The sequence below is a fragment of the Pseudopipra pipra genome, chromosome 6 (assembly GCF_036250125.1).
Source record: "Pseudopipra pipra isolate bDixPip1 chromosome 6, bDixPip1.hap1, whole genome shotgun sequence".
NCBI lineage: Eukaryota > Metazoa > Chordata > Aves > Passeriformes > Pipridae > Pseudopipra > Pseudopipra pipra.
In genome coordinates this window covers 46,124,188-46,139,547 of record NC_087554.1, presented here as the reverse complement: position 1 = coordinate 46,139,547, position 15,360 = coordinate 46,124,188, and the positions used below count along the sequence as shown (strand labels likewise).

The 15,360-nt window shown below is 42.7% G+C and overlaps 1 protein-coding gene and 1 long non-coding RNA gene across 7 annotated transcripts in view; one reads left to right on the top strand and one right to left on the bottom strand.

Annotated features, from left to right (window-relative positions):
* The window catches only part of FLRT2 (fibronectin leucine rich transmembrane protein 2), a 61,319-nt gene extending 50,626 nt beyond the window's left edge, over positions 1-10,693 (bottom strand). The window contains exon 1 of one of the 4 annotated variants that reach the window (XM_064658908.1): positions 10,557-10,693. The gene's annotated coding sequence lies outside the window, so the exon portion shown is untranslated. The other 3 variants (XM_064658907.1, XM_064658910.1, XM_064658909.1) reach the window with 3 other exon arrangements.
* Positions 7,883-13,643, top strand: LOC135416134 (uncharacterized). 3 transcript variants are annotated; one of them, XR_010431457.1, is made up of 4 exons: positions 7,883-7,968; positions 10,109-12,009; positions 12,871-12,935; positions 13,375-13,643. It is a non-coding gene; the product is annotated as an uncharacterized LOC135416134 (long non-coding RNA). The 3 variants fall into 3 exon arrangements; XR_010431458.1 differs by lacking the exon at positions 12,871-12,935; XR_010431456.1 differs by lacking the exons at positions 12,871-12,935; positions 13,375-13,643 and having other exon boundaries at positions 10,109-12,221.
* The last annotated feature ends 1,717 nt before the right edge of the window (positions 13,644-15,360 follow it).

Here is a 15,360-nt window from a genome sequence, read left to right as displayed (position 1 = left end):
TTCTAAATATTTTCAAAGCTATAGAGGTAGACACATCTCTCCCTGTTATTCTGCTGCACAACTTCTAAAGAATAAGTTTTAAAACTGATTTTGTCATACAGTAAAAGTAATTTCTCAAATAAAAAAAAAAAAGAGACTTCTACTGACAAAATGCATTTTCAATTTACTGTTGAACTGTTGCAAGAAGCAGCTCTTCATTGAACAGCATGGCACAGGGCCAGAATGAGCTATTTCAAAAATCACTGTCAGGCATATACCAATTTGATTTACAGGATTTAGCAATGTAGTTGGGAATGACTCTGTGTGTCTATGTGATCATGTTCTGTTAAATTTTAGCAGTCCCTAACTGTATATTCATCTGCACTGTGAGGAAATTTGTTGTTAGACTACTAAATTCGTTTTAAAAGAGGAGAAATTTACAGGCTGAATAATGGCAGTTTTTGTTTGTTTAGTTTATTTTGTGTTGGAGAGTAATTTTCTATGGGCAGTTCAAAGGATAAAATGACAAAATATTGAAAACATTTAAATCAAGAATGAAAATGTTATGAGTGTACTAGAGAAATAAGTGTGAGCTGTTGGTTAGCCTTATATGTCTTTTCTACCTCCAATTTCTCTTCAATAAATAATGTGGAGGCTTACAGTACGCATGATGCAATATGCATACAGAGCAATAAAGTATTAAATTGATCCACCTGATCCAGGATAACACCAATTCAGGTATCAGTGATTTTTTTTTTTTTTACATAATTGTAACAAATTATGAAACTTGTCAGCAAGTTTTCAACTGATACGACTCAAGAAATAATGTTTAGTCTTGGAGCATTTGCAACTAACTCCAAAGATAAGTGGTTAAAGATAAGTTAAACCTAGATGAGCCAATGAGGTGGCCTGTGAAACCAGATGAACAAGACTGTTAAATAGAGTACATTTAGTTGGATGCAAATCTCTCAATGACACAAGAAGCACCACCTAGGAAAAACTTCCTAGATCACAAATTAAATTATAATGTACTACTAACAAATATCCTTCATTTAGAGACACCTCATATGGTTTCAATTAGCATTTCAGGCATGCAACATGCTCACTAAAACCACCTCACTTACCAAAATTCGTTAAGTGATATGCTCACCTGATGCCTAGTCCACAGATATTTTTTAAAGAAGTATACCTATGCAGGCTGTGCCTGTAACAAACACATACACTGCTATAATCCTAATAGAGATGTAATCCTAGTAATTTAAACTACTTGTACCTACATAGCTTGTTTTCTCATACACACATGAAGAAACTACTAATGAAAGCATATATACACTAGTATAACCATAGACACACTCTTGGGGTTGTATCATCTTCAATTACAGCTCCATGACATCACTTTTGGGTATTCAAATTATTACTCACATGAGTAATCTCTAATCATGAGAAGAGTGCCTGTGAAATTAACTTGCCAGTGAAAGAAAGAATGATTGAGTCTGGAATCAAATACATTAACTTAAAATGCAGTATTACAGCCATGAAGTTCTATTTCACAAGCACAGGTAAGTTTGCTACAGACTCTTTCCACTGACCTTGGGAACAATACATCTTGGGAGCACCTCGGCTTTTTACCCAGTACAGAAACTTCCAACACTGGAGGAAAAATGTAAGTTTTTCCTATTGTTTAATTTGATTTGCAGTTCACCAACAAAATCAATTTAAAATTAATTATATACACTTTGAAGGGGCTGAGGGAGACCTTTGTGACTACAGACAAAGTCACAATCATCTATATATGTAACACATACACAAACTGTATATATGCATTTATATATGTATAAAATCTGCACTTCTTTTTCAAAAATGCATGTTAAATCTTTTGTTCTATCAGTAGGATATTAATATAAAATAATTATTACTTTTGTTATATTAGTTTCCAATGACATTGTGAATGTCACCTTCTTATGCAGGAAATCTTAAGAGAAATAAATGTTTGTTACTCTGAACCTACAAGTCTGCAGTTGATGATACTATGACTGCAGCTTGACCATGGTTTGATCCTCTGCAACCTATGTGAAGATTGAAGACTGTGCATGAGCATCACCAAAGTCTCCCAGCAGTGCTAGGACAATGCTGTGTCCCTTCCCCACAAAGGCAACGCTTTTTAACATGATGTCTCTTGTCTAACTCTTATGGAACAGCTTGGTGAGGTATGAGCTACTAGTGTTGCTATGTGTGGCAGGACTGGAAGTAGTGTCAGGAAAAGCTCTACTCTTTAATTTAATTTCCCCTGTTGGTGTTGATGGAGGAACGACAAAAGCTGCCAGTGGGAACTGGAAGTGACGCTGCCACACGCTGATTTCAGTTCTCTGGAGGTGCTCGTGAAGCTTTTGATTCAGAGCTCTGACCTTTCCTGCTCTTAACAGGTCATGTAGTACTTCCATACAGTTTACAGTACTTACTACAAGAGAAGTGTCTAGCCTGCCCAGACCTTCCTGAACACAGAAGTACATGACAGTGAATGGCTAATAAATCAGATATGGAATCCCAACGTCTTTTGCTTGTAATTCTCCCTCGAGATTCCCAACATTAAAAAAGTCTTGACAGTTTTGTCTGAAGAGAGACTGTGGAAAAGTTTCAGATTAATTTACTCATCTAGTATGTTTTCAGGAAAGAATTAGTTTGATGTCTGTAAGATATTTTAAGATAATTACATTACCAATGACAACTTGGACAAGGTAAGGAAGTTTGACTTCTGTCCCTTCATCCAAACATTTTCACTGTGATATATTCACAAATAAGTGAGGATAAAAGGAAGTAAATACTGTATTCTGTGGCTCAAGACATATCTCTGCCTGGGCCGGGATTTGAAAAACCACATTGAAGACCATTACAGTAATCTACAGATTATTGCCCTACCTACCTCTCAAAATTATTCTTTTTCTTCGCGATGTTTTGCAGTCTTTAATCCACAACTGTTGCAGAAAATTACAATGATAATTTATAGTGTGAATAGTTAGCTGATGTTTAGGAGTTAGGAAAGCAGCCTGTTCACTTGAAGGTCAGAATATTATCTGTGACCTTTAATATTCTGCTTAGTAAGGAGCAGATCCTACTGACCAGGACCTGTAGGAAGCAAGTCACCTCTCACCTGGGACCAGAGTAAAACCATCACTTCGCAGGACCAAGTCTAGCAATGATGTGATCCTGTACATCAAAAACCTATTGAGTTTTGTCTGCAAGGATTTGAGAATCAGTTTCAATGACAGTACCTTTGAATGATCAACAATTTTCTGCACCATATGTCTTTATAAATACATCCTTGCATTAAACTAGGTTAGAAAACAGTTTATTTTTAAATAAAATATACTAAATAAAGCAGTTATAGCTTGAAGTAAAATATACAGGAGATTGTTTATAGGTAGAGCTGAGAGATAACATAAGATTTCTTTTTAGAAGGGATACTTTATGGATCTCGTTCTGCATCATTAAGTTTTCCGGAATGCTGAATAGAGCATGATGGATTGGTTTTAAGTTGTTGCTAGTATTTAATTTTGGTTCAGTTCAAGGGGCTACGTCACAAGAAAGAATCAAAGATGGAAAAAAACCAGCCAACCAAACAAAAATCTGTGAACTGGGTAAATCACCAATTTAAAAAAAAAAAAAAAGTATAAGAAGGTCCCAACACTTTCACCAGTGGCTGAAAACATCAGATTAAATTGCACTGTTCCTGAGGCATATTGCTTGATGTGACTAGAATATAATTTGTTAAACAGAGAACAGTTTTTGCTTCAAAAAATTATTTCCTATCATCTATGGATTACGGTTTAGGTTTGTTTAAAATAAATGAATAAAACATACCTGTCAAGAAACATATTTTAATGATGATCTTTTTGTGGTTGTTTTTCTTTAAAAGAAGTCAATTACTTGGAAACTGTAGGTTACATATAACTGTAGGGGAACTAAAACTCATATCTTCAGTGTATGTTAAATTAGACCTTTACAAAAAATAACAACTATATATTATTCTTTTCTACTGGTTTTGGTTTTTTTTAATAAGAGAAAAATACAAATATTTGTTTTACAAAAAGAAAAGAAGAAGACATTTTTATACCTCTGGGGCAAGTTCCAACTCTTTTGGTTTCTTAAGGAAATAAATAAATAGCACTGTCAGAAAGACTCCTAAAAAGACTGCCCAAGAAGGAGCGAAGGAAACACCTAAAGACATCATATTACCATGTGCTGAGGTAATCAACTACAATTTGGTAAATGTCAAACAGTGGTATTCATCTACCCAAAGATTTTGCTGATCAAGTCCTTAACTGCCATTTACAATCACTAACAAAAACATGGACTATAGCTGTGGATATAAACAAGAGACAAATTAGTACTGGGAAGCTGGGTTTAATAATCCCCTAAAAGAGTCCATCTGTTTATAAAGACCCCTTTTTCCTTGATCTCTGACATGCATTCCTAATGTAGACACAGCTGGATTTTTTTTAATTTTTTTTTTACATTTTTGAAACACCCTGCTACTATAAACTCTACTTATAGTATATCTGGTCTGAGTGTTTGTCTCAAGTTTCAGTTATTATGTAAGCACTGAGGGGCAATAAAATGTCACACAAGTTCAGCCTGCTTTAGAGTAAGTATCAAAACATGAGACAGACATAAATGCAATCCCTTTAGTAATGATGTTCAATACCACTAGATGTACTACTTCGTATTTTTCTGATTCTTGCAAATATTTGTCATGTTATCACTGGAACAGATGGAATAGGTACAAAGCTCTTTCAAAGTTCTGGATTCATGTTTGGACTGGAGTTTGCTTTTCTTATTTTCCTGTTTAAAACACTAGGAAATCACATTGTCTGTAATGGTTATGAGATTGATAATCTGACAAACTAGGTGATTTGCAAGTATAAAACACCAAAACAATGTATAGTCTGTGTTTCCAACCCACTCTGGTGAAGAAAAAGGGAAAAAAAAACATTGACTATACACTTCTCACAGATAGAGGTCACTAATGGACTAGATTTGAATCTGTCTGCTTAGAGCCTGAAAGTTACATGAAAGTATCCTACACAAAAATGAACCCGTTTTGAGATTAAAGAGGTAGCAAAAATGATTAAGAAATAAAGCCCTCACCTTCCTGGAAACAATATTATCTTAAGAGTGCCTTCTTTCTAGTTCTTTAAATGGAAAGTGCAGTACAGGAAAAGCCTGATAGTGGTACTTATTTTCTTCACTTGGTAAAACTATGTCTTCCCTCCTTCTTTGCTGTGGGAAGGGTAGGGAAGTTAGCCCTAATGACATCCTACATTTTAGACACTGCTATTTTAAGAGTTAAATGCAAGCACATTCTTGATTCTTGAAGGAAAGCATACCCTATGTAATGCAGATTCCAACTGGGAGGGTGTAGGGTTGCGTAAAGGAGATATGTCTACATTCTAAATCAAACTATCCAGCAGGTCAGGATATAAATGTGACTTGTAATAGTGGTTCAAATTAGATCCAGACTTCTCAAAAGCAAACACAGACAACATCACCTTATACAAAATACAGAGTGTATACGTATGTGAGGAGCGACTCTTAAGAACACTGGGTGCATTCCAGCATGACTTCTTGCTAAAACCTTGGACTTTGAAAGACACTGATAACTGTTCTAGTCACAGGTAGTTTTACAGACATTGTATTTACACAGTGCTCTGACTTATTTCACCTACAGTACTCCAGGCCTGCACTCAACAGCCTTGTTACTGTATCAGGATAGAGAATGACCATTTAAATAGCAGGCCTCTTGAAATCTCTCACATCATTTTCAGAAACAAGATTAACATTTAACATCACTTTTATCATGTAGAAATGGTGCCTTTAAAATTACACCTGTTATATCTTTTTAATTATGCAAAGTTTCTGTCTCAAAGATTGCATATATTGACTCTTTAAAGGAAGAAAGGAAAGAAAAGTGGATAGAGATGTTTTAGATGTTTTGAAAAAAATGCCAGGACAGATTTTTCTCCTCCCTAAAATACACATATCTGAAACCAATTCACTGGTTTCCTCTAAAACTACAAATTTATAAAATTGCTCTTGGTGAAAGACCGTGTCAATGAATGAAGCAAGGAATTAAGTCCATGGAAATTTGTGGGAGTTTTTGTATGGTTAGTTTGGTTTTTTAAACCCAAGCAGTGATCAATCTCAACCTCTAAAGTGGTTTAATTTCCCTGCAAGCACTGTAAAGTTAGATGCAGGAAACAAACCTCTCTTCAACATACATCGTGTCTTCAAGAGAGAGAGAGGAGCAAGGGGGAGAGAGAGGGAGAGGTCTGACTTGCTTTAGTATCTTTTCCTGCTCCTCATGCAAGGAACCTCTCCCTTTCTATTTAGCTGAGCTCTGCATTGCAAAAAGTAGCATATGAAGAAATCTAATCAGTACCTTCCATACACAGTACAGGAATTTACACGGATTTGTGCCTTGGATTTATTAGCTTACTGTAAGCCTTAAAACAGATTTCCTCCATTAAAATTAATTAAAAGCTCCTGTTGACTGATTCCCACTCCAAAAAGAAGGTGGAGAGTATTATTCTCCTACTTTGCTGATTGTTTATTTATCTTTTATAGGGTATTATATCATGTTCAAGAGAGGTCATTTCAGCTGCTTGACTTCTTTTTGCGACCTGCTATTTTTTGTTCATACACCATCCCCACCCACCCACTCTCACACACACACACACACACACACCAATCCCCGCAGTATTTGTCCTTATTTTGTCAGATCACCATGTAACTCCTCAGGTCTCTGAGTGGCTCCTTTGTATTCCGAAGTCCTGATCCGATTCTCTTAACCTCGCCCCCACCCACTCACCGCCAGCCCCGCTCCGGAGACTGCTGTTGGGGATCTGATGGATCCTCCCGCCGGGCGCAGCTCCCGACTCTCCACGTAGGTTCCTTAATACTTGGCAGCGCCGAGCTAAGCCGACCGCCTCTTCCAAGCAACGCTCACCTCTAAAGATCCCGTTTCTCCGAACCACCTCCCAAATAGTACTGCTGGTGGTGCTCACACAGGCGCCCTGCCGGTCCCCCTGCCGCAGGGGTAGTGCTCGGCTCTGCCCTCCCCACGGGGTGGGGGCCAGGCTCAGCACCCTCCCGCTCGCCACTGAAATGCGACCGGGAACGCGGCCACCCGGGACCCGGCTGCAGCTGCCAGCTCCGCGTCCCGCTCCTGAGCCACACGCTGGCGTAAAATATCCCGGGGACCCTCCTAGCACTTGCCGCCGGCCATTCATAAATCCATGCGTGTGCGTGCCCGGCGCCGCGGATATGGGGCTCTAACGAGGCAGAGGCGATATTTCTGACACAAACTGATCCTGGCTCCTCAACTTTGCCATCTCGGAGAAGGCAAAGGGCACCGCGGCTTTAAATCGCCCGGGGCTAGAATTACCAGGAAGGAAAAGAGAGAGAAATGAAACCCCAACTGTACCTGGCGGCGTCTGGGAATCCCTCGGCGGCACCGATCGTAATCCCCCTCTGCGCCTCTGGCCCCTCACACCAAAACTTTGCCGCCGCCGCTCTTCGGTGGTAGCCTTCGCCGCCCTCCGCCCGGTGCCGCTCCCGGCCGGCCCCGTGGGCCCGTGCCCCACCGGCAGCCTCCGCTCCGAGCGACCCCCGCGCCTTCCTCCGCCCTTACGAGGCGGCGGCATCGTCCTCCCCCCTGATCCGCCACCTCCTCCTCCGGCGCGCAGCCCACGGCTCTGGCATCCCCAACGCACTTTCTCTCCTCTCCTCGCTCGCTCTTCCCCCTGCCGTTCCTCCTTCTCCGGTAAAAAAATAAACCAGAAGGGACCGCGGCTACGCTTGGTCTTGGGGTTTCTTTCTTTCCTTTTTTTTTTTTTTTTTCCTGTCCTCTGGAAATGATGAAAGGATCACATGAGGAGCAGGCACGGCGACCCAGGACCCTCAGAAGTCGGAGAAGGCATCGGGCACATATATGTGAGTATGTGTGTATGTATGTGTCTGGCTCTCTCCAAGTCCTGAGCCTGCCTCCAGCCGGGATTGCAGGCTGATCTTAGCAGTAATGATGCCTCAGATCTCACTATTCCCTGCTAATGTAAGTCGTGCCTTTTTTTCCTCCCTGCCTGACACCCCAGGGAGATGTTTACAGTAATGAATTCAGTTGATAGCCATCTCTCTCTCTCTCCTGGAGTCCCTCCCACATTTCTAGTTTAAAGAATGCTTGGAAGGCAGGACTGCAACCTAAAGCTTTCCAAGAGGCAAAGTCAGGCTAGATTTTTTCTTCCTTATTCCCCCCCTCTTGTCCCCCTGCCCGCTTTTAACCCCTTGCTTGCTGAGGACAGTTTAGCGAGCTCCGTCCCTTTGGACTCGCCCTCCGTCTCTGCTTTCAGTGAGGGGAACCAAGCGGGCAGCTCTGCCCGAGGGTGTGTGGGGGCTGCGCAGACCCCCGACCCCCGCCCCGCCTCAGCGCCGGGCCGGCGCTGCGGGAGAGGGAGGTGCGGGTATCGCCGCCCTTCGCGGTGGGACTGCCCCGGCACCGCCGCTCCAGGGACTCTCAGGGTGTATCGGAAGGGAAACCGGGAAGTGAGCTGAAAAACTCCCCGAGCTGCGGTCCTGGGAGATGCCCTCGCTGGCAGTAATTACAGCCGTGCTCTCCACCAACATGGCGATATTTCATGTGCAGCCGCCGACAAGCCCGCCTCCCCCACCCTCTTCTTTCCCTCTCCTTCCTCCCTCCCTTGCGAACTTTTAGGTAGGTAGTAGCAGTGCGCAACAAATGTAACACAAAATAAAAGAATCTCCAACCCTCAGGGAAGAGACGGACCTCCTTTAGTATTCTGATTTCCATCATCAGTCAGAAAGACTTCAAAACCGCTGGAGAAACCGCCTTTTGCCCTAAAGCGGTAACAACTCCCCCACCACCCCCACCTCCCCCTCCGCTCATGTCTCCAACGCACATTCACTGTGTGTCCGTATGAGTGTGTGTGTTAGTGCATCCCGGGCTGTCTGCGCTTGTTTCGGGGTAACCCTTCCCCCGCCGCCCAGCTCCTTAGTAGGCTACTGCCGTGTCCTGACAAGTCCACTTACAGGCAAGACTGTTTAATACTGAGGAGCATTTGAGTGATAGGACACTTGAGCGTCAAGATAGGACGTGGAATGTGCGAAGAGAATTTGCCTCAAACTCCTCCATTAGTAAAAAAACATTCACAATATGGCTTTTGCTGAGAGTTACTTTAAGAGACGGGCTGGGGAGGGATAGACGAGAGGGAGCTGATCAATGCCATGTGTCGAGGAAACAGAAATGGCAACCGAAATGCCTCGGGGTTTGCTTCCCCTGGCTGCTCAGTGGCTTGTATTTGCTCAGCCCTACCTCAAAAGCTGAATCACTCGCCATTAGCTCCGCGCCTCCTTCACCCTTCGCTTGGGGGGGCTAAACTACTCACGACTTCAAAGGCTCAAGAAAGCCGTACCGAGGAGCCAGCCGCCGAACCCTGGCGAGGGTCAGGCCGGCACAGCTCCCGCCCCGCCGCACCCGCCCTGGCTTCCTCCCCCTGCCCTCCAGGGTGGCTTCGGAGTGCCCCCGCCTATGGATAGCCCGGAGCCAAACTGAGCTGCGCTGCGCTGCCTGCCCGCTCGGAAAAGGAGTTGCGTCCTCACCTACGCGGAGTGATGGCGGGGGGCGGGAAGGGGGCGGGGGGGGGGCGGTGGACGTGGAAGGAGGAGCGCAGGTAGCCTGACATTCTTCAGGAGACTCAGGGAGCGGAAAGGAGTGGAGGACGAGACCCCGCTCCCCTCCTGGGGGCCGGGGTCTGTTCTGCGCCCCCGGGATGGAGGGGAGGCAGCCGGGGGCCCTCTGCGGGTCTTAGCCGACAGGAAGAAGCAGGTCTGGCACGGGTCAGACCCGCGGGGAGAGCCTGCATCCCTGGCTTGGAGCAGGGGCTGCCCTGTAGTGGAGTCTGCCTGTAACTCCCAGCAGGTTCCGAGAGATGAAAGGACCAGGAACCCCGTAGAGTCCAAAGGCAAATGAATACCCTTTTGCAAAGACTGTTCTAGGTTGTGGGGTTTTTTTTACTTTTTAAAATCTGTTCTTTTTCTTTCTATTTTTTCTTTCTTTAAGCCTCTGCATACTTTTCAGAGCACTTTTTTGACAATGATTTATATCTCCTTCCTGAAGCTGATGGACAACCAGTGCATTTTCTAATGAAAAAAAAAAAACCAACACTTTCTTATCCTCAATCCACCCATCCCTCCGTTCTCCATGCTCCCGGTATTTATAAACCTGTCGCCAACATATAAGGCAGAGCAGACCATTATCGATTGCAGGTATTTCTGCCCTCTGTGCCCCCAGTCACGGAAGAAAGTAGGAATGTTAAAAAGTTCTGCAAGACTGCAGAAAGTTTCCCTGCCCCACAGTCTCAGAGGGATTAAACAGAACCATTCCTGTTTCTCTCCCTGCCTCTGGACCCTCAGCCAGTCTACCCTTCAAGTCAGTGGATGATACTCAGGTAATTTTTTCGTCAAATCAAGATCATGTCAATCCAGAAAATTACTTAATCGGGCATTACCTGCTCCTGTGGAGATGGGTCCTCCTTGGTAGGTCACCCAAAGCCCACTGGGTCCGGCAGGTTGAAAGGGGAGAAAGTGGCAGAACAGCTGGGCTCCGGCATGGTACTGTTTCTAAGGTTCACCACCGAGGTCTCTGTTTTCCATAGCTGTCACTGATCACCATCACCGAAGGTTTCTCTCAAAGAAAGGAGGAAGGAAATTTTCTTCCCAAGCTGCTTTCTAGCCGGTCATTTGACCCTGACACCCACCGATGACACTGAAGAACACCCCGCTGAAGAGGCTAAACGCCTCGTAATTTCCTTTTCTTCCCCCGACGGCCCCGGCGCACCGCCGCAGAGCGATCTTATCGCCGTGCGATCATTATTCACGGGTGACAACCACAGATGCAGTGCTCGTAAGTGAGGGTGACAGATTTCAAACGCCGGGCTGCAGCGTACTCAGCCTCAAACATATTCTTCCTCAAACTTTGCCTACCAAGCAATCAGCGGCTTAACCCTTTGCAACCCTTTCTGTCGTCCGGGCACCGAGCCCTCAGCACGGGGGGGAGCGCTGGTTTAAAGAGAAGAACAGGACAACACGGCTGCTTGGCGTGGGACTCTTTATTACGTGCCATTTTCTATTCTTGGTTATTTTCACTTGAAACAAATCAGAAACGCCAGCTCTGGGAAGCAGATGGAGAGCTGGATACTTCTCTGTGATTAGAAGCTGGAAAAAATCCTCTCCACAAAGCAGATCGCTGGGGATTCACCTGCGGTCCCTCTTTGTCACCAGTCTAGTATGCAAATTGTCATATCCGTGGCATGAATCCCTCTCATACGTGCATATACAGAGCTTCTGCACTTTCCTCAGCGTGTTATGACAAAAAGTACAGTTCCAAAAGTACTATTTCACTCAGACCTCCAGATTCAGCTCGTTTACAGGTTATTAACTACAACGGAGACAGGAGTGAGTGAGACCCATATTTCCATGAGAGAAAAAAAAAGTTTTTTTCACACATGCACTTTGTAGTCAAAGGAAATATTTACCATCACCAAACTCCAGCATGTCAGAACATGTTTCCTCCAAAGCGCAAGAAAGCCTTAAAAATGAGAGAAAAGCATGTGCAATTCAAAGATGAAATGAAGTGCATGAAAGCTTTTCAAAGTCAGTACCACTAGCTCAGAGCCTGATGTCAAGACAATGAATTAGCACTTGTAACACAAAGATGTAGAGGAGGAAACAAAATTAGTAAACTCCACTGGTTTTCTAATATTAATTTATATATGTTTTCAGTGCTTTATGATGTGTCTGTCACCTTCTCTGCCCCCCCTCCCACCCACCAAAAAAAAAAAAAAAGTGGGGACACGACCTCTAACTGCAGTTGAACGCCACCGAGAGCTCATTCGTGGGCTGGGCTGTCGCGAGTTCCTTCCAGAGCAGAGTGGTCACATAGCAGGAAGGACACAGAGTCAGGTAGGTGCCGTATGAATGGGAATTTGAGTGCTTTCTTCATCAAATATGTAAGATAAGGCTGGACACGGGAGGAGAAGAATCCTGCAGTAAGCAAAAAGGACAGAAAAAAAAGTTATTCTCCTCCCAACCACATTCCTAAGCTCTGATTTTAAGCACAGCAGGCAAATAAATTTCCTTTGAAGAATAACTCCCAGCCCCGCTCAAAAAAAACCCCCACACCATTTAGACATCGCATGCATCCTTGTCCTGATTGTAAGAGCATGTGACGCGAGTGGGGAGCGCGACTAGTCCTGACCGAGTGTGGTTCCGTGGGCAGGAGAAGAAGCGCTGCCGCAGGTGCGCAGCGGGAGCTCCGCAGTCGCGGAGCGGGGCCGCCTGCACGTCCCACGGCGCGGCCAAGGTGGCAGCAGAGCACAGCGGTAGGATGCTCGGCGGCCGGCCAGCGGGGGGAAACTTCCCCCATCCTCTCCTTCCAACACTCTCTGTTTAAACTGATGCACGCTCCTTACAAACGCTCCCCCACCCCCCCGTTAATCGTGGTTATAGTCTGATTACTTCGACTTCAAACAATTTCGACAGTGTCCCCCCCCCCACCATTACCACACTATGAATGTGTCAGGCATGTATTTATTTATTTGCTAGCAAACTGCTTTGCCTAGTAAAAAGGCTGTAAACTGAAAGGAGAGTATAGAAATATACTGTCTGTAAATTACCCGTGATCATACAAGATGGCCAGCCTGGAGTGATGGTCCGCTGATCTGTAATATGACCTCACTTATTTTAAAGAGAATATGAAATAGGATAACATTAAAATATATTATAAAAATGGAAGTGTCTTTTTCATATTTTTCTTCCTCCCAGCTATATTGTTAGAATGATTTCTGCAGCTTGCAAGAGAGAGGGTAAAAGGAGATGGAAATTATTCTGTAAGTGGAAGGCTGGTGTAAGTCATACTGAATAATCTCAATTTTTGTCAGTAATGTAAAATTTTACTTCAGGCCTTAAGTTCATGCAGCTGACAGAAGGAAAAAAGTCACTATGTACATTCTTCATCAAATTTTGTGAAATGAGCTTCTTAAAAAAAAGGTTTTGAGGAAGGAAAGGGAAGGGGAAGGGAAGGGGAAAGGGAAAGGGAAGAGAAAAGGGAAGAAAAGGGATGCAAAGGGACCGAAAGGGAAGGGGGAGGGGGAGGGGAAGGGAGGGAAGGGGAGAGGAGGGGAGGCAAGGTGAGGCAAGGCAAGGAAAGGGGAAAGGAGAACGGGGAAAGGGAAGGGAAGGGGAAGGGGAAGGGAAGAGAAGGGAAGGATGTTTAGAATAGCAGACAAGTGAGTTGTTAAGATATTTTTATATTGTATTGAATTCTAGACAAGATGAAGGTTTGAATGTGTTCCTCTGCACTTCAATGAAGAAATGAAGCACTTGACTAGAATTAGTTTAGGCTGAAAAGCATTCATACCCAATATGTACTTTCTCTGAGCTCTCACTTCTGAGGTGAGTTTAACGTGTGAAAATGCCATACTGTTTCTGAAACAAACTTTGATAGAGTTTGTTGACTGACTCAAATAGTAAAATTCTACCATTTTGGAGTGTAGGGATTGGATTTTATCTCTGAATAAAATTAGTTATAAAACTTAGCTATTCATGTTTGTGATGTTTCTCATTAGCTCTTTCCTCCCTCTATCTTTCCATTCTGCCCTTGTTACCTTGTTTTTATGAGTTGTGTATGTTCTTAAGTGTCACCTTGTGAGAGTATGCATAATAGTTTGGGTTGCTGCATGTTGTAGCCTTGACATAGTAGAGGTTCTCCCTGCCTTAGTCCAAGGGATTTTTGCATTTAGCATTTGACAGTGTCATGATAAACTATTTCTGTGGCTTGCCTTTGGCCATCCTTCACTGCTTTGTCCCAGGAGACACAGAAATCTGTGAGTCTTATAGATTTTTTTTTTTTGTTATTGAGACTGAGGAGGATGTTCCAAGGTTTTCTGTTTGGACCCTATTTATCAAGTTGATTTCCAATAAAACTAGGAAATAAGCTGCTTAAAATCTGTTGAAAATCTTTTTTTTTCCCCTTCCATTCTAAATACCTAAGAGATTCATGTCACATTTTGTTCAAATCAAAACAGATCTACCCAGATGACAGCCAATAGACATGTTAGAAATAGTTAAATAGGTAAGACAGGAAGACTGGACTGACAGATTTTATTATATTTTAAACAATAAAAATTATACTTTTTTGACCGTGTCTTTTGACCAAACTCTGAAAAATTACATCAGATATTATGCCATCTTATTTTAGTTAAAAAGTTTATAGGAAAGATAAAATTCTATACCTACATTGCTGTTTCTCAACTTAGTTTTCATGTTGACAACAGTTATCCAACTACAGATTAGTCCAACAAACAGTTAATTGAACTTGATAAGGTAATTGAAGTGGCTAAATCATAACGGATATGAGTCCAGCAGTCATTAAACATTCTTATACATTGTTTCTTTGGGCTGGTTTTTGGTTCATTTGTGGGTTTTTTTTCAGGTATGCAAAACGTAAGGGGAAAATAGAATAATGAGAAAAGCTGAAATCAACACAAGTATGAAAAGAAAAGTTAATTTATGATTGACCTAACTGCTTACCAGGGTGAATGTGGAAGGCATAAGTAAAATCTTCTGAATAGCATACAAAGAGCTGACATAAGTTTTTTCTTTTGCATTTTTTAAGTAAAATCATTAAGGTCCTTTTCATTGTCATATCCAGCTTTGAAAATAAAACAATATTTTCCATCTCTGGTTGTATCACTGAACTGTTATGCTTCTGGAAAAAAATACACACACTTCTGTCAGACATACTATTGCTGCACTATGTAGGGCTGAAACACCTCAGCGAAAGTCACACAGCATTCAATAAGTTGCCCCTTATGCATTGATCGTGCTTCTTCTATTCTAAGTGGAGAAAGCTAGAAGGCAGACTATCAATCTGCTCTAGAGAAAGCATCACTTTCTGATCACAAGGCCATCTAGCCTGTCTCCCAAGGGACCTCAAAAGCTCACTCATTCTAATTTTCTACTGATTAAAAAATGAGGTTCATTTGTACTTTCCTATCCACATGTTCGGCAATCTCCAATAATTCTTTCACTTTTGTCTCTGTTGAGTCCCTTTCTGTAACTTTTTGTATTTGCAAGGGGATGGTTACAATTTTGAGAGAGTGTCTCTAAATGATCTAAGAGGAGCCAGTTTTTTTCAGCTCAATAAACATGAATGAACATTAGAATTATGAGAATACATAAAATTTGGACAGGAGAAAATTATTTTTAAGCAGTTAGACTGGTCAAAGTCTCTCAATATTATTTAAAGAGATA